The 26,127-nt window shown below is 41.5% G+C and overlaps 1 protein-coding gene and 1 non-coding gene across 2 annotated transcripts in view; one reads left to right on the top strand and one right to left on the bottom strand.

The window, feature by feature from the left end:
• Positions 1-26,127, top strand: part of col25a1 (collagen type XXV alpha 1 chain) — a 157,214-nt gene that overhangs the window by 5,786 nt on the left and 125,301 nt on the right. The gene's annotated exons all lie outside the window — the stretch shown is intronic.
• trnar-ccu (transfer RNA arginine (anticodon CCU)) lies at positions 5,344-5,416 on the bottom strand. The gene has a single exon. It is a non-coding gene; the product is annotated as a tRNA-Arg (tRNA).

The raw sequence follows: 26,127 nt of genomic DNA, 5'->3' as shown, positions 1-26,127 counted from the left end.
ATAACATCTTGCCGGGGTCATTTTATGCATGAAAAGCCTGACTCATTCACCTCCGACTCCACATCATTCCCAATAAATTGACATGACGTGATTTATCGGGATGAGTCATCACAAGTGGTACTTTTACCTTAATTTTCTAAATTTACACAAGGCTGGTTATAAATGGCAGGGAACACATGGTTTCTTTATTTGACACAACAGTTTTTACGGGAGATGGTGAAGTCGCTCTGTTGAATGCACTGGAACTGACTGCAGGGCTTTGAAAGGGTGACGCACTTTTCTCTTTTTAACTATACATTAAGCTGAGGGGACGCTCATAATGGAGAGCAGATCACATGATCTTTCTATGAGCGATGTCAACAGCACTCTGCTGGAGATTCAAGCACCTCAGGCTGGGAGAACGGGGCCAAAGGAATGGACCAGAATCCAAATGCTCTTGCCTAATGGTTCGTCTCATGTGTCCTCGAAACATTTCCTGGCGGTGATCCTCAGTCGTCATTTTGTGTGGAATAAAGCAGGAAGCATGGAGATCCTGTCTTGGCTGCTTGTACACTTACTACTTGGAAATGAAGAGGTTTCCATCACCAGAACTTTGAAAGCCTGTGGCACACCCAACCACTTAATAAAAGAATTGTCTCCTTTTATTTAATTTTTTGACATGCTTTCTTCTTTGGCACGTTTTTGGCATTATCAAAGCACAACGCTGAACAATGAGATCCAAATTATTAAAGGTGGAGCACCCTTAGAGCAGTGTGGCTTTATGCCTTTCGTTAAGGCTTCTCGCCCTGCGTGCATGTGCTCAAATGCTCGTTCTTGTTCCTAATTTGGGAAGTTAGTCCTCACAGTTTGTGTTTTTTGTTTTTTTTAGATCAAAATGTAGGAGCAAAAAAGATTCTGCAAAGATGATTATAAAACGTCATGCTACGCTCCAGCCGATTAACCGGATGTCCGCATGTTCTTCTTGGTGGTCGTGATGCATGCTAACACAGCCTCTGCTCACATTGCCCTGTAACCTCCAGTGTGAAATCACTGCTGTTGGTCTGCCTTGATGCTCCCTCTCCCAGGATCCGGCAGGCTTATGTGAGAGCAGGGTGGCAAATCATCCACAAAAGACGACTTATAAACCCTCTGCCTCGTAGCACTGGGTGCCCTCTGACACTAGATTGAAAGTTGAAGTTGTGCTCCCTCTGAAAACTACTGAAGTCTCCTTCTTCATGAGCCTGCATACTCATCCCTGACCTGCTAGTATTCAGACAGATGTGATACCCTTTCAATGCCTCTCCTGGGGAAGCGTCTAAAGTAGTCATTGTTTGCCATTTGTGAAGCGTTGCTGGTGGTACATGCGCGTGAATAACTATTACAGTGACATTACTGTAATATTACATTAATTGGCTGGTAACCATGTTGCTAGTGTTTCTCAGCATCATGCTCTCTGATTTAGATTTCAGTCTAACCCAATTGTCTGAACGAGTACATGTTTAATTTCTTTTCACTGTAAGAATGGCTTTCCAGTGTCTGTCATCAAATTCAAATCAGTATACCGTAGCTTGATGATGCCAGCTTTCATGGAAATTCTGGGCTCCAGACAGAAGAAAACTAGGAACCCCCGAGGCGATCCCCACATGCTCCTGCACCCGCCTTCCTTGCCTGTGGCTTTGTGCCCCAGGCCTGTCAGGCCTCGCAGGCATGGAGGATGGCGGGTGAGGGTCACAGATGCCGCTGCTCTGTATTTTATCAGCCTAATAAGAATAGTCACTGCAAATAAAACAGGCTGGTGTGCCACAGCAGAAAGCGATAGTTTTGCTAGTGTGTGGATGTCATGCAAACTATTGTTGATATAGTCTACTTGCTATTTATGGGCTTTTCTAGAAACAATACATGGATGGCCTTTGCTGAGCCCCATGTTTTGTTTATATGCATCATTTACTTAAGTCCACAGTCTGATTGCAGCTTGAGCTTTTCCATGTAATGATCACTTCCACAGCTCCAAAAATGGCAAATCCTGATTCAGATTGTAGGTGATCACAGAGAAGCTTTCTATCAGTAGAAGAGCTGGTGACACTGAGACAAACAGTGATCGAAGGTCAGCAATCTTTAAGTGCTCAGAAATCAACCTAACACCAACAGTACTCAGATGGGCTGGACGTATAGTACCTTTCTACTCAACGTGAGCACTCACAGCACGTTTTAAGATGAGTCTCATTCGCCCAATCAGTCACTCACTCACTCCGTGTCTTTCGAAAGGATGCCTTGACACATTACTTTTGGAAAAAGAAGCCAAAGACACATACCTCTGTTTGCATCGGAGGAGCTGAAGTAGAGTAGGCAAAGAGTTTTAGTTCCGGTGTCAAAGTGAATCTGTCACCATCGTGCATCTCCATCCTAATAACGCAAGCTCTGAACTCATTAAGGAAAACTCAGAATGCTTAATTCCTGTGTCGTGTTCCTCTTTCCAGAGGAGCAAAGTATGGGATGGAAATGGCTCAAGACCCGAAGGTTCTGCGGTGGGTCATTAAAGCTGCCCAGAATATTACTGGCACTCGGTAAACTGCGATATCGATGAGCTGCAGAGCCCAAAGGGAAGCCAATAAGATAATACCTACCCCAACCACAGCTTGTTCCCAGTGCTCATATCTGGCGATCAATAGAAGTATTCCCTGATGTAACACTAGATTTCGGAGCAGTTTCTTTCCTCAGGTGGAGAGATTGATGAGTTTATCTCTAACACTTGACTACAAATAATCGCTGTATTTTTCTATTTTTCATTCATTTGTCTTTTTTCTTCTCAGTAGCATAAAGGTATTACATAAAGAGTTTTTCTTTTGCACACTGAACATGCATTACTGTGTACAGAGAGGCTCAAACATTCAAGAGATGTAGAGAACACTTGAGGAGGACTTTTATTTCCAGGGTTTTTTGTATATTTCAAGTTCAATTATTTACAGTGGTTGTAAACATTTATTAGCGCTAATAATTTGAAACGCCCGCTCATCAATTTTTAAACCATGTAGTTTCAGCACAAACAAGCAGGCAGTCCCTCAAGCTATTCAAAGACAGCGGGGAATCAGGCAATTTGTCAAAGTGGAAAAAGTGATGGAGGCAAGCTGGGTTTGCCCAGCGGCTGGCCAAATGATGCATGCTCCCAGACTCCCCACAGGGTACGCCAAGCAGTCGGTTGGATCAGACTGTTGTGTTTCCCGTCCAATGGGCTGATACACCTTTTCTGGGTGTTTCTTAATGTTTATTTTTACTGCCTCTTCTTCTAGGTTCATTTTAAGATATCATAATGTCCCGCATCAAATCCTCTTGGCGTCCTTGATGACAACCAGTAAACAGAGGACTTGCGTACTGTCTGGCGGCTCTTACTTCTCTGCTAAATGTGAAGTAAAAAATGAGTCATGCTGTAGATCGGGGAGGGTAATAAAAACACTGAGCAATTATTCCAGCCCTTTTGCACTCACTTATGTGCTATTGCACATCTGTGAACACAACTGGACAGCAGAATATGCTGATATCACCCCCCTCGGAGTACAAATATGGAGACAACAGTATCACAGAAACATGCCACCACAGAGCCTTTGTAGCTTGGCGATCGGCGCTGGGAAATATTTTTATGTTATTATGTGTCCTTTCTCAATTAAGAAAGGAAGAAAGCGTGGAATAAAATGAAACGAGGCCATTCATTCTTAATCTCTGTCAACTGTGATGTTAAAAACAGCGTGGAATGCGGTTTTCTAATTACAGCTTATGTAATACTATTTTTCCACAATATTTATGATGACTTTTCCCGCCCTTTAGCATGCAATTAATCTAGAACACGCAGTGAAATAACAACAAACAGTACGGTGCCCCACGCGGCAGCTTGCCAGATTTAGCCTACCTGTGAACGTACATGCGTGTACTGCATCAATGTCAGCGAAGGTGAATCGATACGCAGAAAGTCGCTTCGTCGTCTGCTCAGACGGTATTGCTTCGAGAGAGCCCCTCCCCTTCTATCTGATGAAGAAGAGGGTAGAAACAGCTGTGTAAGCCACAGTTAAGGCTTGGAAAACCCAGCAGTAGACAGACAACCCTGTGCACTTTAATTTAATTGGCTGGTCATACGATACAGTTCAAGCAGGCTAGACGCCTCGTTAAATGGTAATTTCTGACAGCTTGATAAACGGCATTAATGCTGCGTGGTGGCCTTAAAATAGGCCTCATTTTTAGTCTTAAATGGAGGGACTAAATTCAGAAGTTGAAGACATAAATATAATAAGTGCCCATCTAATTGCTTTTCTTCTGTCAGCCACTTTGAAAACCTTACAAGCTTTTTAATACTTTGAAAACTTGCTGTCAGGTTATGTGTAATATTAGGAATTGCTTACAAGGGTAAAGACAGAGTGATGCATTCATGAAATAATTTTATTTGTTGAACCAGTCCCTCACACAGTCAGAAATCAGCAGGAGCAGGTATTTTGACACATTGTGAAAGGCTGCAAAACATATTGCAAAAGAACAAATGTGGGTTCGTACTTCTACTAGCTGGTTTATTACTATATCATGGAAAATAATCATTATCAAACTATATTATATTTTGGAATCACAAATGTAGTGATCACAACAACAGTCACCTCGAGGTACTTTATACTGTAAGGTAAAGAGCCTACAATAATACAGAGAAATCCCCACCAATCAGACGACGCCCTGTGAGCAAGCACTTGGCGAAAGTGATGAGGAAAAGTCCCTTTCAACAGGAAGAAACCACCAACTGACCCAGGCTCAGGGAAGGGCGGCCATCTGCCATGACTGCTTGGGGGTGAAGGGAAGGAGACAGGACGAAAGACAAGACAAGCTATATACAATTCAGTGCTTTTAGTGATGTACTTTAGACATGGTCAAGATGACCTACTGAAGTTAAAACCGAGGAAGGGGCAAGAAAGGTGATTTGGTTCACTTCAGAGAACGATCTCAAAAAGAGAAAATATCCAGTGAGTGGTTGTTCTCTGGACAAAAAGCCCTTCTCAGTGACATTACAAGTCTGGAGAGAAAAGCCAGACTGCTTTGGGTTGATAGAAAAGCAACAGGAACTTAAAGAATTCTTAGCAGTAAGGAGAATAAAAAGTACCTCTTAACATTTCAAATCTTGACAGGATTTGACATGTTGAGTATAGCCCAGTTGGCTTGAACAACATAAAAACATGAGTCCATGCTGATTTGTATCAAGTTCAGGCTTTTGCTGAGCTTCATCCAAACACCACAGCCTATCTGAATACTGTTGATGACCATATAGTTTAGAAGACTGTGCTTAATTTCAACCAGTTTAAATGGTGAGGGGATGTGAGAAATAAAGGACTGAATCATCACCCCAGATGGGACTCGAACCCACAATCCCTGGCTTAGGAGGCCAGTGCCTTATCCATTAGGCCACCGGGGCTCTGTCATTGGCTTCCTGTAATAACGATAGGTGGCACGAGGCAAACAACTGCATAATGGTGCCTTTAAACATATGTGTTACAGTGTACATGTATAAAAGTCATAATGTTTTTAAATCTGTCCACCAATTTAAAGGTAAGAGTAGCACTCTCTTTGCTCTGGTGCACACTGTTGATGATTATCTCCGCTGAATATGCCATTCATCTGGTTTCATGCTGTTCACTCTGAGGTTGATGGGTTGCTTCAGTGCATGCGTACAGTTGTTTTTGTTAGGTTTTAATGAATCCGCCCCACTGAGTGGAAATGTTATGAGATTGTAAAGCAGAATACCTCGTGCATATTTTATACGTCTCACTCGTAAACATGAAAGTATAAAGTTCATTTGTGCCCACTGTAACATCAAGCTGATGCGTTTTTACAAAAAGCCTGTCAAGTTGCACTTTAACTGTTTTCTAATGTTTACATGTTTGCATGTATTAATGTCGGTTTTATTATTATAGACATTACCGCGTTTGTGATATTAACTAGATTACTTGTTCTATGAGTTTTTCTAAAGTGTGCCCACACTTTGAACTTTTTTAAAATGAAGAATTTGCTTCAAGAAGAAAGCAACAGCGATGCCTCGGGTGTAATGCTTTAAATCAAATCCAGCTTTTCAGACTCTATCAGCCATCGTGACGTCATGCCGAGCTTTGTCGGGATCCAGGTTAATGAGCCACTTCCCATGAGCCCTGCTGCTATCTGAAGCATCTCCAGTTCTCATGAGTTTCTCGTACCGGTGCAGCAACCCAAAATTAACTCTTCACCAAGACTTGACTTTGTCTGTATGTTGGCTTGAACTTACCGCCTGCCATGGCAGTTGCATGGCAATTCAGCCACAGAGTCCACTGTATAACGTCAACATATTCTAAAACTTGAATGCATATTTGTGCCATGAACCTGTCGAGAAGTGCACTCCTGCAGAATATCATACTTAAATGTTCCGCTGTGCGTCAACGTTTACTCAAAGTTCAATCTTATGCTTCTGTTACAGATTTGCAGTTGTTTAATTGATGTCATTTTTCCTCCTTTTCTGTGAATTGTAAATATTTACTGTTTCGTAAGTGCACCTCCGAGTGTTTTATATACAAAAAAATCATATATATCCACTTTATGGTCATAATTCAGTTAGCAGTGTGTTGTCAAGGTTATCTCCACTGTGAGTCTGAACAAAACAAATAAAGCCTTTTGAAGACTTTCCCTTCACAGGAGATTTACCAGGTGTCAGCTTGACTGATCTGAGGTGCTTCAGGTAGAGATAGTGTCTCACTGTTAAAAATGGTAAAGATGTGAAAGGACCCATCACCTCTTTGCCCTTGAACTTCAAACAAATTACCTTCCCAGCATGCTTCCCACCTGCGCTGTTACTGTGAAACATTTTAATAGCTATGGTGGTGGTGGTGGTGGTGGGGGGATAAATAAAAGAAAAAAATTACGGAGAAGAAACAGGAATTAGCAGGAAGCTCGTTTCGGCTGATTAAATGGAGCGTAACGCTAGTATGTTGTGCTGTGGGATTTGGTACCAGAGATAAGATGACTTATCCAAATGCATGTGCAATCTGAATTTAAGTTATACGGAGCATTTCGTAAACATACTGACACGCTAATGACTCGTTCAGCACCAGCATGCGTTTGCTGTCAGCTCCCACAGACTTTCATGTAGCATAACAAATGAGAGGGAAAGTCTTTCACATGTGTGGGTTTCGCGGATCCCCAGTGTAACATAGACTTGATCATATACTTGTTTTCTTAAAGCAGTTAGTCATGCGCTGTTGGCTATCCCACCTATGAACTGGGAGGTACTTTTTTTTTGAGGTGGAGGTCAGTTGGCAGGAGCTGGCAAAGCATCTGCATTACCCCAAATGTCAGGGCTCAGTAATATGAGGGTGTAGGTTTCATCTGAGTGAGAACAGGGAATAACACGACATAACTCAGTGGAACTCAAGATTTAAACCAAAGAAACACTGAGTCCCACAGGAGCCGGTGTACTCTTGTGAATGTCAAACCCATAAATCTACATTTTGCCAGCGCCGGATCCAGTTGCAGTTTGAGACCGTGCTGCTAAATTAAAAGAAATCACTGAAAATTCTTTATTATTTCATATTTAATTCTCCGCTGAGGTGGATATTAAAGGTAAAGGTAAAAGGAGAGTATCATATTGTCTATTCAGCAAAGTCCTCTGAGACTTCCTAATATACAAAATTGGATGAAAACTCTTCACCACCCTTAACGCTCTATACGGATTGCATTTCTATGAGCAGTGGCAAAGCAAGACCAAAATCAGTGAGTTGGATATGAAGCTGCAGTACCTCTGAGAAGTGTCACGTGAAGCAGAGTACAGTGCTGACAGAGGCCATACGGCATCGTTTTAGGTTGCACATTTGCCCCGCGGGTGGCAGGCTCTGCTGAATAAATGCGATCTCTGCACATTCAGTCATTTTTAATAGCAAGTAACATTATTTGTGGGCACATGCGAGCTTGGAAGCTGACTGAGATGCTCAGGGTGAAAAACAACATCTTGCAAGTGCAAAGGCCGGTGTGAGAACTCGTAGAAGGAGGAAAAAATTATATACCTCTCTCTCGTGCTGTATCGTTCTCCTGACACTCTACCCCAGGTAGACTACTCCCCTCTGGCCTGTTCTCAGATTAGCATGTGTTGGCCAAAGTCAACATGGAGAAGAGCGAGGAAACAAGTTCTCATTCGCACTAAGGTTGCTAATACCTCACCATATCTGATGGCAGACTTTGAGATGTGTCACATGGACTGAAATAAATTTAAATCTAATAAATACAATGAGTGCATTATTACTTTTAGCTTAGATTTCTGGAGGGTGGAGACTAATAAAGTGCCTCTAAAGAGGAAAAGGATGTCTGGAGTTTGTGTGAAAAAGAAAAGTGTCAAATATTTGGACTGCACTAACTGTCTAACTCTCAGAAAACTTCAGGAACAAATAAAAACTCACGTGCAACAATACACAGCGCGTACCTGTGCATATCTATAACATAAACGCCTTTCCATTACAACGTGTGGTTTTTCCACAGTCAACCACTAAAGTACCCATAAAACAAAGCTGAGGGGGAAAAAGTGCTCGGCTGTGTGCGCCTGTGGCGAACACTTGTTGTTGTTGAGTTTTCCCATGGCAGAGGCAAATAGCTTGTAAAACAAGTTACGCAAAAGTCACCAAAACATCATCACGGCGCTGCTTGCCACCGCTTGATGTCAAAATTGGGTCATGTTGAAGGCCCTTCCCAACCCGCCCGTGTTTAATTGCCATGTGCTAAAGAATTTCCCATGTGCACACAAACCAGTCAAGCCTGGTGAGACCTAATAATTGTTCAGTCAACTCTTTGTGCTGCTGTCTGCATTCATGCTGCCAGATTTTTCCCCCCCTTCTTTTCTCCGAATGATGGCGGCACAGAAAGATTCGATACTTGACGGGGGTTATCTGCTCAGCAATCCCTTTGCTACATGAAAGACATGTTTAGCTACGTGGTTTCCGGGCCAGGAGCTAAGCTGTCTTTTTACAAGCAATCTTTGATTCACAAGGGACATTTATCCCTTCCTTTCCACCAGTGTTCCCCCTTGTCTGCTTTGTCCAGTTGCCTCTTTCTTCCTCTCAAAGGCTCTCTGCAGCTTCAGCGAGAGGAGCATAGGGACACAAGCTTTTTAGGGTCTACTGAATGGATTTATCGACTGGGTGAGGCAAAAAATAAATAAATAAATGAATAAAAGTGACCGAAATAAGCAGCAATGAGAAAAGCAGAACTGGTGAGGGGAAAAAAATACACTTTGTTTAAACCAGAGCAGCCTGTGTGTGCGTGCTGCTGATATGGATTTCCCCATGAGAAGGTTCAGGTCCCCAAATTCCTCCTCAAACAGGCCTCAAAAAAAAAAAGAGATTTATTTGGCTTTTTGCCTCAGACTTGGAGGGAGAAAATGGGAAGCAAACTGGGGTTTTTAGCATGCGCTCTCCAAAAAGGGGTTTCTGTGACGCTTCAGAATGATAAATTATAGAAATGTCTTTGGAGGCCACATTAAATGGTTCATGAAAATAGCAGGCCCTCTGAGAGTTAACTGTGCCTTCTCTGTTTAGCATGCTTTGATGATGGTAAATGGTATACTGTTCTATCTGCTGTGACCAAATGTCCAAGTCCTGAAATGGTTTCATCCTGAGGACTTTTGCCTTAGCGTGCCTTCTCTGTCCTGAGTACAGCAGGCCACCGGTGTGACTTGTTACGCTTGGTGTGGACTCTCTGGTGACACAGTTTCGTTACGGGTAGCTGGGATTTTACCTGCGCTCGCCAAATTCATTAGAGGCCTCTGAAACTCTAAACATGCCGCTCAGATGGAGCAGGTCAGGTTTTGCCCATTATTGATGTCTACAAATATTGAATATGTCGGTTAGGTCTTGTAGCATGGTTGTTGCGTGTATGTGTGTAGATGTGCGTGCAAAAATTCAAGCTTGCGTTAGACAGACCTTTTGGCTTGACTCCTACCTTTCATAAAGAAAGCAGCCCCTGTCAGACGCCCAAAAATCCCAGGCTGGAGATGAAACAGAGAAGAGTGTGTGTTGGTTTGCATATGTGTGCACTGTTTATGTGTGTACCTGAGTCCTGTACATCTCTGGCTTTCCTGCACCCCATACTGACATTTCCAACGGGTGCTGGTGTAAATAAGGTCGTCGCCCACAGCAGGTGTGGGGAGCAGTCCCGAGAGCAGGGGAGGTCTAAGCCCCTTCAACCCTAGGCCGCAGCGAAACCATCCTGGAGAAGTCAATATTTGCAGTCGGTATCAAAGACGGGCCTGTTTTTGGTATCAAAAACCAGGCTGTACAGAAGAAAGCTTGTCCATGAATTCAGATGTAACATCTCCAGCAGATCAACTGGTGTTAAATACGTGGAATTGTTTATGAAATCAGCATAAATTCTCTATTGTTAGAACGTGTTTTGAGATATTAGTTGTGTACTTTGTTTTTGCATTGATTTAAATGGGACTCTTTAATCTATTCATAATCCTGTACGACTGCATGTAGTAATATGTAAATGTAGACTTTGAACAAGATCAGAAATACGACTCCATTATTGCACATGTTGCTCAGTGTTAAATGGCGATATGAACATAAGACTGCAAGCTATTTTAGCTAACTTTACAATGTGGTAAAATGTGATTTTTGTAACAAATATATGATTCGGATAAGACGTATTTTTTTAACTTAAAAAATGAGCTATGCAGCTAAAAGTAATAAAATTAATGCACGTTATTAAAATACTTTTGGATAAAACTGTAACATTCTCATCAAGTTGGGTGCTAAGATCTAAAGGTGCAACTTATATGGGCTCTGTAATTAGCTAAGGAAGAAACTCCTTGGCTCCAGCATCATGTGTACTAGTCAGTCACGCTAGTAGCTCCCCTGCTTTAGCGCACTGTATGCAAGCTAGCATGCCATCTTGGTAGAATGCTAGCACCTGTGCCATGTACTGGTTTATACTCAATATAATCAAAGACAGTGAATTTACATTAACAAACAAGAAGTATGTATTTATAATCAAATTTTGTCTGCTTTTGAAGCTTTGCTAATAGCTAACGAGACGTTAACTTGGTCACCATTTTGGATAGGATCTAGTGAATATGGTCCCAGTCACACAGGCTTAGAGGCTAGTCTGCAACCATCTGGCAACCACTGATCGTCAGGGGAAACATGTGATTTTCCTAGCTGGTTAATGAGTGGTTGCTGGAAGTTCTGGGAACCACTTACCAACCAGTTGGGGAATACATATTTTCCCCCTCACAACCAGTGCTTGCGTCATATCTAATATAGCAAACAGCTCTCAAGCATTACTGGAAGAATATGGGGTCAAGTTCTAACATATGCTTTTCTAAACAGGCAAATCTTGTGAACTTGCCATACCAATCATAGTTTGTGTGCACACTGTTTTTGCTGTGGAGTCTGTTGTAGGTACATTCCAGGTTTTGTCTTTTATACAAAGTTGTCTGCTAACTACCAGATTTTTTCCAACCTGATTTTCTTAAACTGTTCGTGCTTTTGCCTTATGTGGCACTCAGCAGCAGGTCAGTGATTTTCTCTTTGTAGCACGTCTTTCCTTGACCTGCTGGGTGTTAGAAAACTTTCTTTACTATTTTGGGTGTACATTTCAAGCCATTCACACCAAGGCATTCACAGGAGACCAGACTGCAGTAGTGTATTGGTCCATTCCTCCCTGTCTCTTGAAAGTGTGTGGAAAAACACTTACATGGCTTTGCTTTGATTTGCAGTGTGTACAGAGGGGTTTCCATCACAGACTCTCTCATGTGGGCCACTGGTCTGGCTCCTGTCTGCTCATTGAAACCCTCCTCTCAGGGGGGTTTAAGACAAGACAGTGCCTTGACTTTATCACAGACCATCTCAAGGAATTTCAAGGTTGCTCATCCTCTGCAGTGGAAGAAAATCTGTAAATGTACTAAAGGAGACAGATTGCTTAGTAATAGGCTTCCAGTATAGCAAACAGACACAATTACCAAAGCATATTGTTGTTGATGTTGGAAAATGCAGCTGTGCACAGATTCCTAATGCAAACAGGCTCTCAAAAGCCATTGCTCAATTATACAGTTGTGAATAAGACCGCATGACATTACAAACAGACAAGTTCTGGGTAACATTTGGTGACACTTTTTACAGTCCAGAATAAGGGCTGTGTACAGCATTAGCTTTTACACACCTTCTTTCCTGAGACACAAATCAGCCACACTTGAGCTTTAGGGTTCTACATTAGCTTGTGGTAAAGAAGCCAAGCAGGGCACTGCCAGCCCAACACTCCTGTGTTGCAGTCTTTTTAGTGTCCTTTTATAGTCTCCTTCCTTCCTCCTCACACTCCACAGTCTTCCGAGAGGCCGTGCAGGCACGATGGGGAGTAAGGAAGTCAGCATGCTTCATTAAGTGAATGTGGCACACCACGCATGTCACTGAAAACAACAGAGGCTCTGTTCAGGAAAGAAATGACACTTAGAAATAATAGCAAGCCAGAGAACTGCCTTTAAGGAATGGCTGATGGTTATGAGGCCTCCAGCTGTGCTTTGCAGATTTTTATTTTATATAAACAAGCTGGAAGTGTTGTAACAGGTATACTTCTTTTAATGGGACTACTTCAGTAGCTTAAGCTTGAAGGCACTGAATTACTACACTTTATTTCTTGTTGTTATTTTGTAATTAACTTCGTATGTTCTTTGCTTAAACCTGGATTTAAACTAGTTCTCCTTAAAAACAGATCTCTGTGCATCAAAACAAAACCAAAAAAATCAAATCCAAATAATGCCCTTATACTGTAAAATGGCTTAAATGTAGTTTCACGTCTGCAATTCATTTAAATTAGTCCTATCTTCATCTCTCCAGCTGCCTGCATTTTACCACAGTCTCCCTCAGCATCTCGAGACCCATTCGCTAGCTAGCTAGTTAGTTATCTTACAATGGGACAGTGTCTGTCCACACTATCCAAGTAAATGCTACCTCACGCAGAAAAGGAAAAATCTGCTCTTCATATATAATAAGCGAGGGCGCCGTTCTGGTGAGTAAGGTGTAAAAAGAGTTGTTTTATCACAGTGACTGGAGGACATTGCACTGCCACTATTAGACGCTAGCTCTTAAAGCTAAACATTTACATGTTAATTGCACTTAGAGCCACATAACAAGTTTTCAGCCCAAGTAAAGTTACTTTCCCATGTGACTGCTCTGCTCCTTGTTTATTCTCTCTTTGACTTAGCTTAGCTAGCATTATTAGACATTTAATAATGTGTCGCTAAGGTAATTGACTATGTGCACGAGACAATGCTAACTTCCTGGTTTGAGAGCGGCTGTGGGGTTGTACATTTCCGGTAGCTTTACTTTGCGGTCAATCGCTACTGCGAAGATATACTCCAAAATCATGTCCAAAACTCGAAAACGGAAAGATCGCATTAAGTTACAAAGAGCAGAAGGTGGGAACACTCACCACTGTTGTGTCATAAAAAATCTAATGATCAATTTTGACGTTTAAAGCGTTTAGATCGATTAGTTGTTTACATCACTCAACACAAGCAGAACTGCATTACTGCAGCAGAAGACACATCATCCACATTCAGAAGCATCTCTGTATAGTGACTGGTCTTATGATTTAAACAGGCAAATGTTTAGCATTCAAACTACAGGTGAAGAATAGTCAAACCAGATGTTTCCCCCGTTATGTCGATATCAGCTAGTCAAGTACACACCTACACAGCATGTTAACAAACCGTGAAAAAAGCCACACAAAAAATGAATGATTGCTGGTAACGGTTTCTATACATTAGTATTTACGAAGGGTATGTTGTGACTTACCTTAAAAATTACAGTGGTCCCTCGCTAATAACGCGGTTAACCTTTCACCTCGCTGTTTCACGGATTTTTTAGTGCAAGTTTGCATGCTTTTTTTTTACGTCACATTGTGTCCTGCGTCCTGATCGCTGCAGACGATCTCCTCCGTGACGTCTCTCCTGTACAGTACAGAATCGCTGCATTGATCGCTAGCAGTGTGACTCTGAAGTGCAGTACTGTATGTCCACGATGTCCACCAAACGTTTTGCACCGTCAAAAAATAAATTTGGCTACTTGATTTCACCTATCGCTGGTTATTTTTAGAACATAACACCCGCGATAAACGAGGGACAGCTGAGAAATATAACATTTGAATCCCTTTTCTCTTTTGCTCTGAGGCGCGGGGGAAAAATATCGACAAGTCGATGAACATCATTTACAGATATATTGGGTAAATGCCCAAGACATCTATAGAAATGTAAATCGCCACTTGATTCATTTGCTTAACTTGTTTTGGACCGTAAACCAGGCGCGAATAGGACACCGGAAACAAAGCTCCCCACAGGAGTTTCCGCACCGGAAGTAGCATATGCTAACGTGCACATAGTCAATTGTCGCTAAGTAATGTGTCGCTAAGGTGTCATACACTGAGCTAGCTCTGGCAGGCTATAGTCCCATCCTTCAAAATGATAGCTTGTGTTTGTTATGTATTAAATCATCACTTTCTGAATCACAGTTATAGGTAACATGTGTTTTTTCAGCTGTGGTTTATCAAGCATTACTTCATAGGTACTTTACATTTGGTTTAAGATGTTGCTAATCAGCTAATATTTAATCAAGAGCAGAATAATCCTCTTTTGTAGATAGACAAGCTAGTGAACTATATATCCTGTATGGCTGCCAAGATGGGGGATTAACACTCTTTCTTTAAAATTATTTGGCGGTTGGGATCAACGTCAGCTAAGCTATCAAAAGCCTAAGTGCTGATGAGTTGATTAATGTGTGTTATGTGGCAAAGGTTGCCTGCGTGCTCAGTGTATACTCATGTTCATTTCAAAGACATTTATTGAGGAACAAAATACCCCAAAAAACTGTTTCCTCTCTCATGTTGGGTGGGTGGGGGGGAGGGGCCATTTCCATAAATCACATTTTTACTATTTCTCACATTACATTAAATGAGTTATTAATATTTCTGTGGTGTCATACAGAAACATCCCCACATTCAGTGCGCGAGCAAGCAGGCAGCATTTTCTCTGCTCTTTGTGAACAGACTCGAGCGTGGGTGTCAGGGGGGTCTTTTATAATATATCGATGAGATTAAACGAATCCTCGCTGACAGGTGCGTGTCTGTTTCACCTCCGGGGTGTCTGTGCTCGGGGCGGGTGGGGATTAGAGAAGGTGAGGGTGTTGGAGCTGTGCCGCAGGGCCTGTCCCGGCTGCTGCTGTTTAGCCAAGAGAGCGCCAGCGAAACAGAAAACAGATGACAGAGAGACGGGGAAGCTGAAAGGCTGGCTTGTGTGTTCTTTCTGTTCTGCGTCTGTGTTTACCCTTGAGGGGTGTCAATAGGATGTGGCTACCATTAGAGCAGGGCGATATGGCCAAAAATATTTATCACGATATATATTTGAAAATTTGCGATAACGATATAACTGACGATATAATTGATGCGAGACAAAATACAACTCCACAACATTACTAGCGCAAAAAGACAACCTTCCATTTATTTTCACGTAAACAAGAAGCTGGTTTTTATGTACATTAAAGCTTTATAAAAATGTAACAGTGCAAATGCAAATTCCTTGCTGAAAGTTTAACCCAAAGGCATTTCCAGTAGAAATGGGCTGACATATCCTGAGCATAACCATGTATAATATCCACTGAAGTTAAAAAGAGGTGCTTTGCAACATTAAACTGCAGTGTGCAGTACGCATTTTTTGGACCATAAGGTACACGGGATTATAAGGCACATTAAGCGAAACAAAGCAGTCAGATAAATCAAACTTTATTAAACTCATTCTTCTTGCTTCCTCCACTTCTGTACCATTGATTCATTAATGTTGAATTCTCTGGCAGCTGAGCTATTCCCATGTTGTTGCAGTATATTAATGACTAACCTCGTATTGTGGATGGATTATCTCAGTTGTTCTCCTGACTGAAGTTTGGTCCGTTTACAGCATCCTGCCATGCGATTGCATTTGTCTCTAACCATGAAGAACCTTCACGTTAACTTTTATAAGTGGAAAAGTGTTAGTGTTCGTCCTCCAGCTTCACTGTTTATGTTATGCTAACATAGCTGTGTCGCTAGCGATCACGTAGCACATCATTATATACCAGCTAGCCCAACTTCAGTAACCCTACAAAGGTCACTGCTGTTTAGTTTCCTGTCTTCATTTATGTTGGAAGTGATAGCAGAGCTGTACGTTTGAATTTTTTCAGAAATCTCTCAGTCAGAACATGCAATATCATGCTTAGGTAACTAGCGAAACTAGCGAGCTAACTTCCGCTAGCTTCCTGCTAACTTCTAACTCCGTTAAATGTAATAACTTTTGTTTTCATGGATGCCTGGAAGTTAAACTTTATAGTTACACCTGGTAAAGCAGCAATGCTGATCGTTTTATTAAAGATGAAAGAATTTAGACAGTTTTCAACTCTCAGTGATGCTGCAGTGTTGTTTGACCTGAAGTCAAATATACGGAGTTTGGGACCCAGATTACTCCCAGATTTAAGAGCATCTTAGTCCGACAAATACGACAATAACAACGGCCGCTTGCATGTTCTGCAAAAAAATGTGCTTTGTTGTGTATCTGACAGACAAACACCAAACCAGTTCCACATCACGGAAGTTGCACCATTTTTACAAACCAACAATCGGCCATGTGCGTATGAAAACAAAGGCACTGCGCATGCGCGTTTTACTCCCATTCTATCGCGATATTTCATTTTCCTATCGTTGCCTAACATTATACCGGTATTACCGTGAACGGTATAATATGGCCCAGCCCTAGCTACCATATTGTGCGCCGTATTACCCATGCTGCAGCATGCTGTGTCTCATTCATTGGCACTGCTGTCCTGGCTATTTTATCACCACTGTTACATGCTGTAAAAACGCACACTGACTCATCACTTATTTGTGTCAAAACACACCTCACTATGCAGCTGAATCGCTGCTCTGCTTCAATGAATGAGTCTTTTTTTTGTTTTAAATTGTTTACCTGTGAGACTGCAGTTTGTGCCGTGTATATAAAAAAGCTTGGGGAAATTCATCTTCGGCTTATCCTGCAGAAACCCATCTCCTTCTTAAACAGTCACTCCTGTGCTTGCTTAGAACATTTTGACAGTCCGCTCGCAGCTGTGCAGTGGTCCACATCAAAGTGGCTCTGGCAGAGACTGACAGTCTCAATTAGGACTTGTGTGCCACCTCGCTTTTGCACAGGCTAAACTGGCTCCTGCCCAAATCTTGCTGGATCATGTTCTGTTTTTTTGAGGGGTTTTCAAATGATTTTATGTAATGTTTTTTTTTCTTTTTTCTGCTGCCCTAGAGCCAAGACCCTAAGGTCCATATCCTTTAAGGTTCTACACCACTGGCTGCAAGAATCCTGCTGGGATATTTTTTTTTTCACCAACCTGAAACAGCCTGGAGTGATTAATACCCAGGTTTGTTTAACTGGCCTGGCAACTATTGTAGATTCGGGCACAGGAACAAGTGCTATTATTGTGCTATTAGTACTATTATTATTACTACTATGGAAGATGTGCCCTGATATGCCCTAAAATGCTGATGCTCAAGCATTTTTAACCCAAATGCAGTGAACATTGTGTTCCAATCAGTGCAGTTTTTTTAAATTGATGCAGCTGTCTGATATTCAGCAGGCTACATTCAACAGTGTCTGATGGCTTAGGTCCAGGTGGGACTGACCTTAGGTCATTGATTGATTGATTGATTGGTAATTTATTTCAACATGTGAACAATATACAAGTACATTTAGAAAAGAAATGAGAGAAAAAAAATATACTATACAAATTACATACAAAAAAACATTCTGATTAATTTACATGTTGAAAGGGAGTGGGAAGAAGTATACACTTATTTAATCCCACCCCTGTCCCATAAATTATCAGTGAATATTTAGTCAGCTTCCTTACTGATATAATTTGTAATAAAAATAGTGAACAGATTTCTGATATACTATATACTATAATATCACATCATGAATTTTTTGTTTGTTTGTTTTTAAATAGAGACATTCACTTAATTTAAATATTTTCCTTTTCTTTATAGATCGAGAAGATCATATTTTTATAACTCTTTTTGAACAGTTTTATGTTTGGACATTGCTTTAATTCCATATTCAGTTTGTTCCATAGTTTCACTCCTTGAACAGAAACACAAAAGCCTTTTCTTGTAGTACGTACCTTCATTGTTTTGAAGTTACAAAAACCCCTTAAATTATAACTTCCTTCTTTCAAAAAAAACATACTCTGAATATTACCTGGCAGTTCTTTATTTTTTGCTTTGAATAGAATTTGTGCTTCAGTGACATGAAAATTAGGCAACCAGTGTGCTGCGTTTTAAAAGTCATCACACACTTGCACACAACACCTCGCCATCGCGTCAGCTACTCAGTGCTGACAAGCTTTGCCAAAGCCAGGACATGCACGCGGTTGGGTGGGCAGGCAGACAGACAGACTCTGCTGTCTGGCACAGACAAGGCTCAGAGACAGACGGCTAAGGGATGTTTGATGACTCCCCGAGCTCATCTATCAATCACCACCTTTCCAGACTCTCAAGGCTCTTTGGAGATGCCACAGATACCATCCTCTGACGTCAAAACTGACAAACAGAAGGCGAAGATGGGGTAATGGCGGCTCGCTTGTTTATGGTCTGGTGCCCTTAGAGTGAACAAGGCCTCTGACCCGAAAGAGCTCTCATCAGAACTGTGAGGCAGGCAGCAGAACGGCACTTGAGACTAAAATAGTATGAGGGGGTGGAGGCCATGAGATTTCTGGCCATCTGTTGTGATGCTTAAATCCCATGGAGATGGTGCTGAAAGAAATCCTAACAATACTATTTGCAGTATCTGCATTATGATACACACTTGAGAAACTTTGCACACAAAGTTTAGAGCTTTCAGTTTCGTAACAAAGAACAGAAAGCGATTTTTGAGGCATTCTCGGCTGGAAGAAGTTGGCTACAGTGGGTGCAGGGAATGAAATGCATGTTCTGCAATGCAACCCTTACAATTCTTGGAGTACTGGTGAGGTGGCAGTGTGAGTGGGATTAGTCTCCAGCTGACTTTAAAATCCTGAAAACAACCCCGGTGCACTCTGCACACCAGGTCATTTCAATAAACACCAGTGTCAAATTTGTACCTTTAAAACTGCGTCAAATAAACTTGACATATACATTTTCAATTGTTCGTGCTGGTGCGCGCAATATGTAATTTCCCCAAATGGCTCTTAAGTAAGCAAACTTGTATGAAATGTCTCCGTCAAGAAATGCCAAGAGTCATAAGTGTCACTGGTTGCATAGAAGATGAAGTGTCATTTAGTTTTTTGCCCAAAACCAAAATAAAACGTTTGCCTTGTTTGAGCATATTTTTCTTTTGCGCATGTGGTACAGATCTTGGCTTACAACGCATTTTGTAAATCTTGTGGAACCACGTTCTGCACTGTGCCTCGTAGCTGCAGGGACACAGATTCTCTTCCTTCTCAGCAGTCCAGCATTTTCCCCGTTGCATCTTCTCTTCTTACCGCTGACAAGTTACCAGCACCGTCAGGCCAAGACACACTCTTATACCGTGGGATTGATGGGTGCCAATGGCTTCCTCTTCTGGGAAACATTTCGTCGAATAAAGGCTTGCGGTGAAATGTTTACAATGTGGGAGCTATTAGCAACCTTCAGGGAGAAACAACCCAGCGTGGTGTAATCAATACTTCTTTTGTTTGCTGAACCCGGACATTCAAACCCCAGAGACTTCAGCTCCCCGGCTATATGGCTCATGGCAAATTTTGCAGCGAGGCAGCTGCTTTGTGCATCTGATTTAGTGAAGTGTAATACTAGAGTTTTAAGAACATGTAAATGGGTTTACTGATGGTATCTAGCTTAGCACTGAGAACATGACTGTAATACTGGAATGTTCTAATCAGATTCTTGTTACTAGCACCGAGCTAACCGGAAAGATAACCGGAGACACGGCGTGTATTAAACCTTCTATGTCTATAAATGCTGTCAATTGAAAGTATGATCCTCCGAGGCTGACTTTGTGCAAATCTGGCCTCAGAAACAGATCTCATGAGGGAATATAGGTGATAATGGGAGAGATCAATGGAAAAAAACCATGAGCTGAATACTTCTGCATTGGTACCCTAAGCTGAGCACTGGCATCTCTCTAGCAATCCCTATTTGTGACAGCTGCACATATGTACAACATGCTCATTTCCGTGTGGGGACACATGCATGTAAGTCATGTATGCCCACAAAACCCAGGATACAATCAAGTGAACCAGATCGGTCCCCAACACCTGCTATTGGAATTCGAGGATCAACACTCACACTAGCAGCTGATTCCCCTTTTTCTCTCACATCCCCAAATGAATCCGGATGATTGATGAGTTGAACACATGCAGAATAACTCTTTATCTCAGGCATCATCTCCCACCTCCTTGAAATTAGTTTCCCATCTACCTTTGTTTAATTTTGTTTCACGCATGCTCTTAACTACATCTGCACTATAAAAAACCCAAATAGCCACGCACCTGTTCTTGCTTTGGCTCACTCCAAAGTCCACAACATTTGGTCTAATGCAGAAGTCTTTTGGGAGCTTCTGTTGTGCCTGTCAAATATCTCTTAGCAATGTAGGGATTTTTGCTTGTGAAAAACTTTTAATTGCAATGCAGACTTTTTTTTTTAAGGATTACAAATAAATCTAAAGGTGTTAAAGAAGCAATTTCATGGAACGGCGCAGAGAGTTCACACCTGCTCTTAGGTTTTCAGGAGCCTTCAAAGCAGGCACATGGCTTATGTTTAATGAGGTAGTCATTGATTCAGTCTCTGCAGGAAGGTTGCCCGCCTAGTTAAAGCAGTACAATTACCCTGAATGTGATTTTATTCTTCCATTCACTCTCAGTAAAGTCATTGTGTCAGGGTCAGATTGCAGTTATGTGTGTAAGAGAACACTACAAGACAGACTGGATTTCAGCACCAGGTATTCAATAAAAATATGCAACACTTCCAGTTAATTAATTAAATAAAACGTGTTGCAGCCTTTGTAAATTATTTGAATTAAACCTGCTGAAGAGGTTTTGTAAAAGCTGTTTAACATGCTGATCTCTGCCAACTAGGCGCGGACAGCTGTGAACATGAGCGCCATAACAGTAGCTGTCGACTTTTCCTTTTTTAGCAAACTTGAGTTTTTGATGCTACAGCCACCTGGAGCCAATATTCATTTGGCCATTGGGCCATCCAAGTTAAACTGTAATTGTAACTGCAATTAAATCTAAGCAGTTATGTGCAAAAAATATATAGACTGTATATATCTTTTTTTTTAAATGACAGATTAGCATGTTAGGCTCGTCAGATTAAACCATTGATCGTAAATATATAAAGGAATGCAAGTTTATCCTTCAGTCAGAACTCTAGTTTGACATTGTGCCACTAACCTTTTGTCCTCAGTAAATGATGGATACCGTTTCCCTTAATCTTTAGAGACATGTCTCCATCTTTTATTCTTTTCTTTTCCATTTACCATTTGCAGGCAAAAAGTCCAACATGGTTGCAGAAAAGCCAGCCTTAAAACCGTTGGTCATTGTCTAATGATCTAGCTTTTTAGAAATGTATCTATATTAGTTAACAAAGGCTGGTAGACAAAACAGTAAGTACTGGCACATATATCTGCTACCTGTGCTGCCCAGAAAAGTTAGACTAAGTTGGCAGCTTCTTCTCAGATTGTCCTTCCCCTTAATGTAATTTTCTTTGTTTGATGTTAACTGCTCCTCTTTCATTTACTTAGCAATGTACACTGTTATTGAATGTCTGGTTGAGTGTCTGAACTGTGCACTAGTGCCAAATCAATCAGCAGGCGGTCTCCAACACCTTGCAGCTGTTGACAGGTGGTTGGCTGGTGTATGACCCGTGTTTAAAAGAACAAAGCACATGTGATTATTCATACAAGTAAGGCAGATATGTGCTTGTTTACGGCTTTTCTCGAAGCACAACAACCCTACAGAGCTGTGCATCAACCAAGTGATATTTTGCAAAAGAAACTCTGGGTCTTTCTGGTCCGCCCTGCAAACGGTACCAGTAAATCCCTGTGTTACTTTTAATGTATTATGCAAATATTGATATTTCAGAAATGAGTCTTAAACGTTCCCCTAACAGAGCTCTAAGTACACTGTAAACAAGACCAGAATAATTTAGCCAGTTATGTATCAACAAAGCCTCAGCCTTTCGTCATTATGACATAAGATCGACGTTGAAGGTTATAGTCAGTCCTGTCTGTAAACACTGGCACTCCAAGACTGGACAAGGCTACGCTCTGAGTCATGAACCAACTTGGTGTTGTGCTTGGATTTAAAGTTGTATACTAAAGGCAACTAGGGAGAAAGTGCCTGCTGTCTCTGACTGCATTGCGCAGTTGAATACCTCCACCCAGAACACTACCTCATACTGTAATGTGCTGCGAGCCTCTTAACTTCTTTATCTGCACAAAATAAGTTGGTTGTTTAAAAAAGAAAACAATCTTTTCATAATAAATGAAGCAACAGCAATGTCAAATAACTTATGTGGTAAATTGATCTGGTAAATATAAGTAGTACACTGAGTTCTTGGAACTACAGCGTAATGAAAATACTTCAGAAACTGCATCCTACCAATGCGTACGATTTTACATAGTTAAGAGAATTCTATTTTCTGCACCTGAAAGAGAGCCTGAGTGTGGGTGTGGGTCTGGTAATGAATAAACCACGGGAGCTGATTCAGGAATGCCTCGTAGCTCACCCTTCCAGTCCCGATCCAAGCCAAGAAAGAAAATCCAACGTAAGTAGACAGTGTTTCACCATTCAACATCAGCGGTGAGAGCAATCAATCTGTTATAATCAAGTGACTTTTTAAGCCAATTTGGTAGTACTGGGGAGAACTGTGCAGGTCGACTTGACTTATTGTAGAATTTGATTTCTTTAAGAATAAATGTTTTGGTCTTTTTGACCAGCAAAACTTAGATGCATTTTTTCCCCCCCACAAATTCTACTTGTGGGCTCAGTGTGGCATTCTGAAGCGTAGAGAGAGTCGTCGCGGTAAGGTCGGGCACCGGGCTGTAAGGTTAGAAATAGTGCCCCTGGGACTGCACCGAGTTAGAACTTGGCGATGATCAGATGGGTCTCAGGTTACTACCAGCTGCCCACCCAGATTTGCTGGCAGGTTAAAGTGTCCAAAACCGAATTCCTGCCAACAGTGAGCTCAAGTCCAAGCCCTGAGGAGAGTATTGTGTCTCTGGCACAACCCGATGTTCAGCTGCAGCAAAAGCCTTGACAGAGGGAAGTCTAAGCATTGATACTGTGCCTAGGTTAGGAAAGCCACAAATCAAAGGTACTCCGCCCATGGAAAGAGATGCCCCATAAAATGCTGGAAAAAACGTGTATGCAAAATCAAATATAAACCATGATGGAGAGTGTTTTGAAAAGAACATCTTTAAAGACACATAGGGGATTTTGCAAGTTAGGAAAAAAACGTAGGTTGTTTCTCGTTGCTCTGCATGTATGCTGGACAGCTTATGCACAGTACTGTTGCACTGGGTCTCTAAACAAAAAATGCAGAAGCTGTTGCTGTTACAAAACATGTGTAGAAAGCTTTATTGTTCATGGAGAGTAATGGAGTTTCCCAGCCACCACTCAGTCTGCCTGCACACTGATGTATTGACCCTTGGTACACGGAAACTAATAACTTTAGTGAGATATAGGCTTGATGGACCAAGCAGCAAACCTTTTGTGATTTTGTAGAATTCCTGGGTGAGTCTTCTATTAGCCTGTAGTTAATAGAGCTTGAAATTAAACAGCAAAACTGCAAGTGAACTGTTTCATGATCTTTTGCCTCCTTCTGCTATCCTCGCTTTCTTCGCCTCCTCCTTCTAAAGCAGAGAAGACTCGCCTCCTTTCTCCTTCATCACAGTAAGTTAAATCACAGGTAATCAAGCATATTGTTATTTGATTTGGATTAATAGCCTTATGATGGGCCTCTTTTTTTTTTTTTCTTTTTTAAATTCAAGCCATGGCAACGAGTTGAAGCTCGAAGTCCGGTGGGGGTGTGTGCTGGGTGCCCTTTTGAAGCACCCATGGCCGTTCAATGAAAGGCCAACATTGTCAGCATCCCAAAGATCCCCTTTGTGTGTGGATGTGTTTGATGGGGGGCCTTGTCATCTTCATGAGACAGCATGTTTGACTCACGACGGGAGGGCCTTTCACTACAAACGGCTGTTTGCTCCACTGCCAGCTCTTCTGCCTCTAATAGCATCTCCATGCAGTCAAACCATCAGATGAGGCACTGCACTTGTGACATTTTTAACCATGCTTGTGCCATGTCTCCATGGATAGTAATATCTGTCCGTCAGTTAGATGGTTGGCTGGCATTAAAATTACTCAGGAATTTGTCGGGGATGAATCCTATTGGCTTTCAGACTCCTTTGCGTTTTCTTCTACCACCACCTTGAGAGTGATATTTTAGTTTTTTTAGTGAGATTTTTGGACAGTTAGTAGATATATTACATAGAAATTTGCTTTAGCACTGTCAAGATGTTAACATTTGTGACTCTGAGAGAAATAACTTTTGGATGAGGTGAGATGATGTTTGCAATCCCTAGGGAAAAGTATGGATTCCCCCCACACATTAGTAAGATTATGGAAAATATCTAGATAATGTAGGGTGCTAGCTTTGATCACAAATGCAACTGGGAATTGTGCATGACAGTAGACTGTATTATTTTTGCATACAAGCTTGTCACGTCTCCTTTCTGATAACATCTTGAAAGACAATTTGCAGCACTGTTTGTAAGGTTTTTGTACAGTTCCCATCCTGTGATGTATAGTCCGAAGTATTCTTTATTATTCCCATGAATAGTCGCTTCAGTCACTTACCTCACAATAGTTTCCATCCTACCATCCTACTTTGTTTCAGTTAATTCACCTGTCATCGCTTGAACTTGCCAAATGTCACTGAGGTTTCATCTGTATCTGTTTTCTAATCTCTTTTCTGTCCCTTTCCCTCTTCAACTTTAGCATTGTTAAATATATCAGATTGTATGGAAGTTTCTTATGTGACGTAATACTCACATTGTTTGAGAGTTCTGCATCACATTGAATTGCTTGGTAAGTGGTTCCTGGAGGTTGATGGCTTTTGCTAAGTGAAACCGACTGAAGCTAGCACATTTCAAATGGTACAACCTTTGATTTCAAGGCAGATGGTCTCTATTTCCAGTGTGTGTTGCATTTCTCAGTTTCACTACCGCTGTGAGAACAGTTCGCAAGTGTTTGTCGACAAACTGGTGACTGCAGCGATCGGCTAGTGACCAAAGCAACTGCAAGGAGGTTTTCACCAAATGGTCAGGATATCCTGTAGTTTCTTTCTATAGTATAAAGTGCCTGATTTTGTACATTGAGGTGCTGGTTGTTGTGGTACATAAATAAACCTGAACTGACCTGAACTGGATTCAACTGAATTGAATTGAATGGTTTCCTGTGAGTGACTCACCGCCATCTAAGTCTGTGTTAAGCAATTAGTTTCACAGTGATTATCATTAACCTCCTGCAACTACACATTATCTGGTCAGGGACCATACATTTTTTACTTACTTGCTTTTAACCTACTGATTGCTAGATGGTGTCTTTTAATTAGTGGTCACATGACTGCAAAACATCAATACCGGACCTGTATTGCATTCAAAGGAGATTTTGGTGTAAATATGGACATGGACGCACTTTTTTTGTTTTCTTTTGCAGCAAAAGATGGCTGTAGCATAATCCCAGGCAAGCCAAATTTAGAGTGGGGATTAAATTGATATAGAGGCATATCAGAGTGTCACAACCGTTGTGAGACAGTCTGTCTCAAATCCCGTCATCTGGAGGTGCTGGGAGCAAACAACTGGCCACTGTGGAATTAAGAGGTCTGCTGGAATCACTTGAAACTTTCGTGGAGTTATTTGTGTCTGCCCTGATCCACTTTATTTGCAGTTCAGAGTATCGAGTGTTCGGAGTCTATGCAAGCGTGTGTAAAGGATGGATTTAACAGGGAAGTTGAGATTTGGTCTGTCTTTGCAGGGAGAATTAGTTACGAGAGCAGCTGGTAACCGCATACTCTGTT

The sequence above is a fragment of the Copadichromis virginalis genome, linkage group LG3 (assembly GCF_057382275.1).
Source record: "Copadichromis virginalis isolate Kocher_CV1m ecotype Utaka linkage group LG3, C_Virginalis_male_GT1.1, whole genome shotgun sequence".
In the NCBI taxonomy this organism is placed as follows: Eukaryota; Metazoa; Chordata; class Actinopteri; order Cichliformes; family Cichlidae; genus Copadichromis; species Copadichromis virginalis.
The sequence above is the reverse complement of the archived record's forward strand: the minus strand, read 5'-3'. Positions and strand labels throughout refer to the sequence as shown.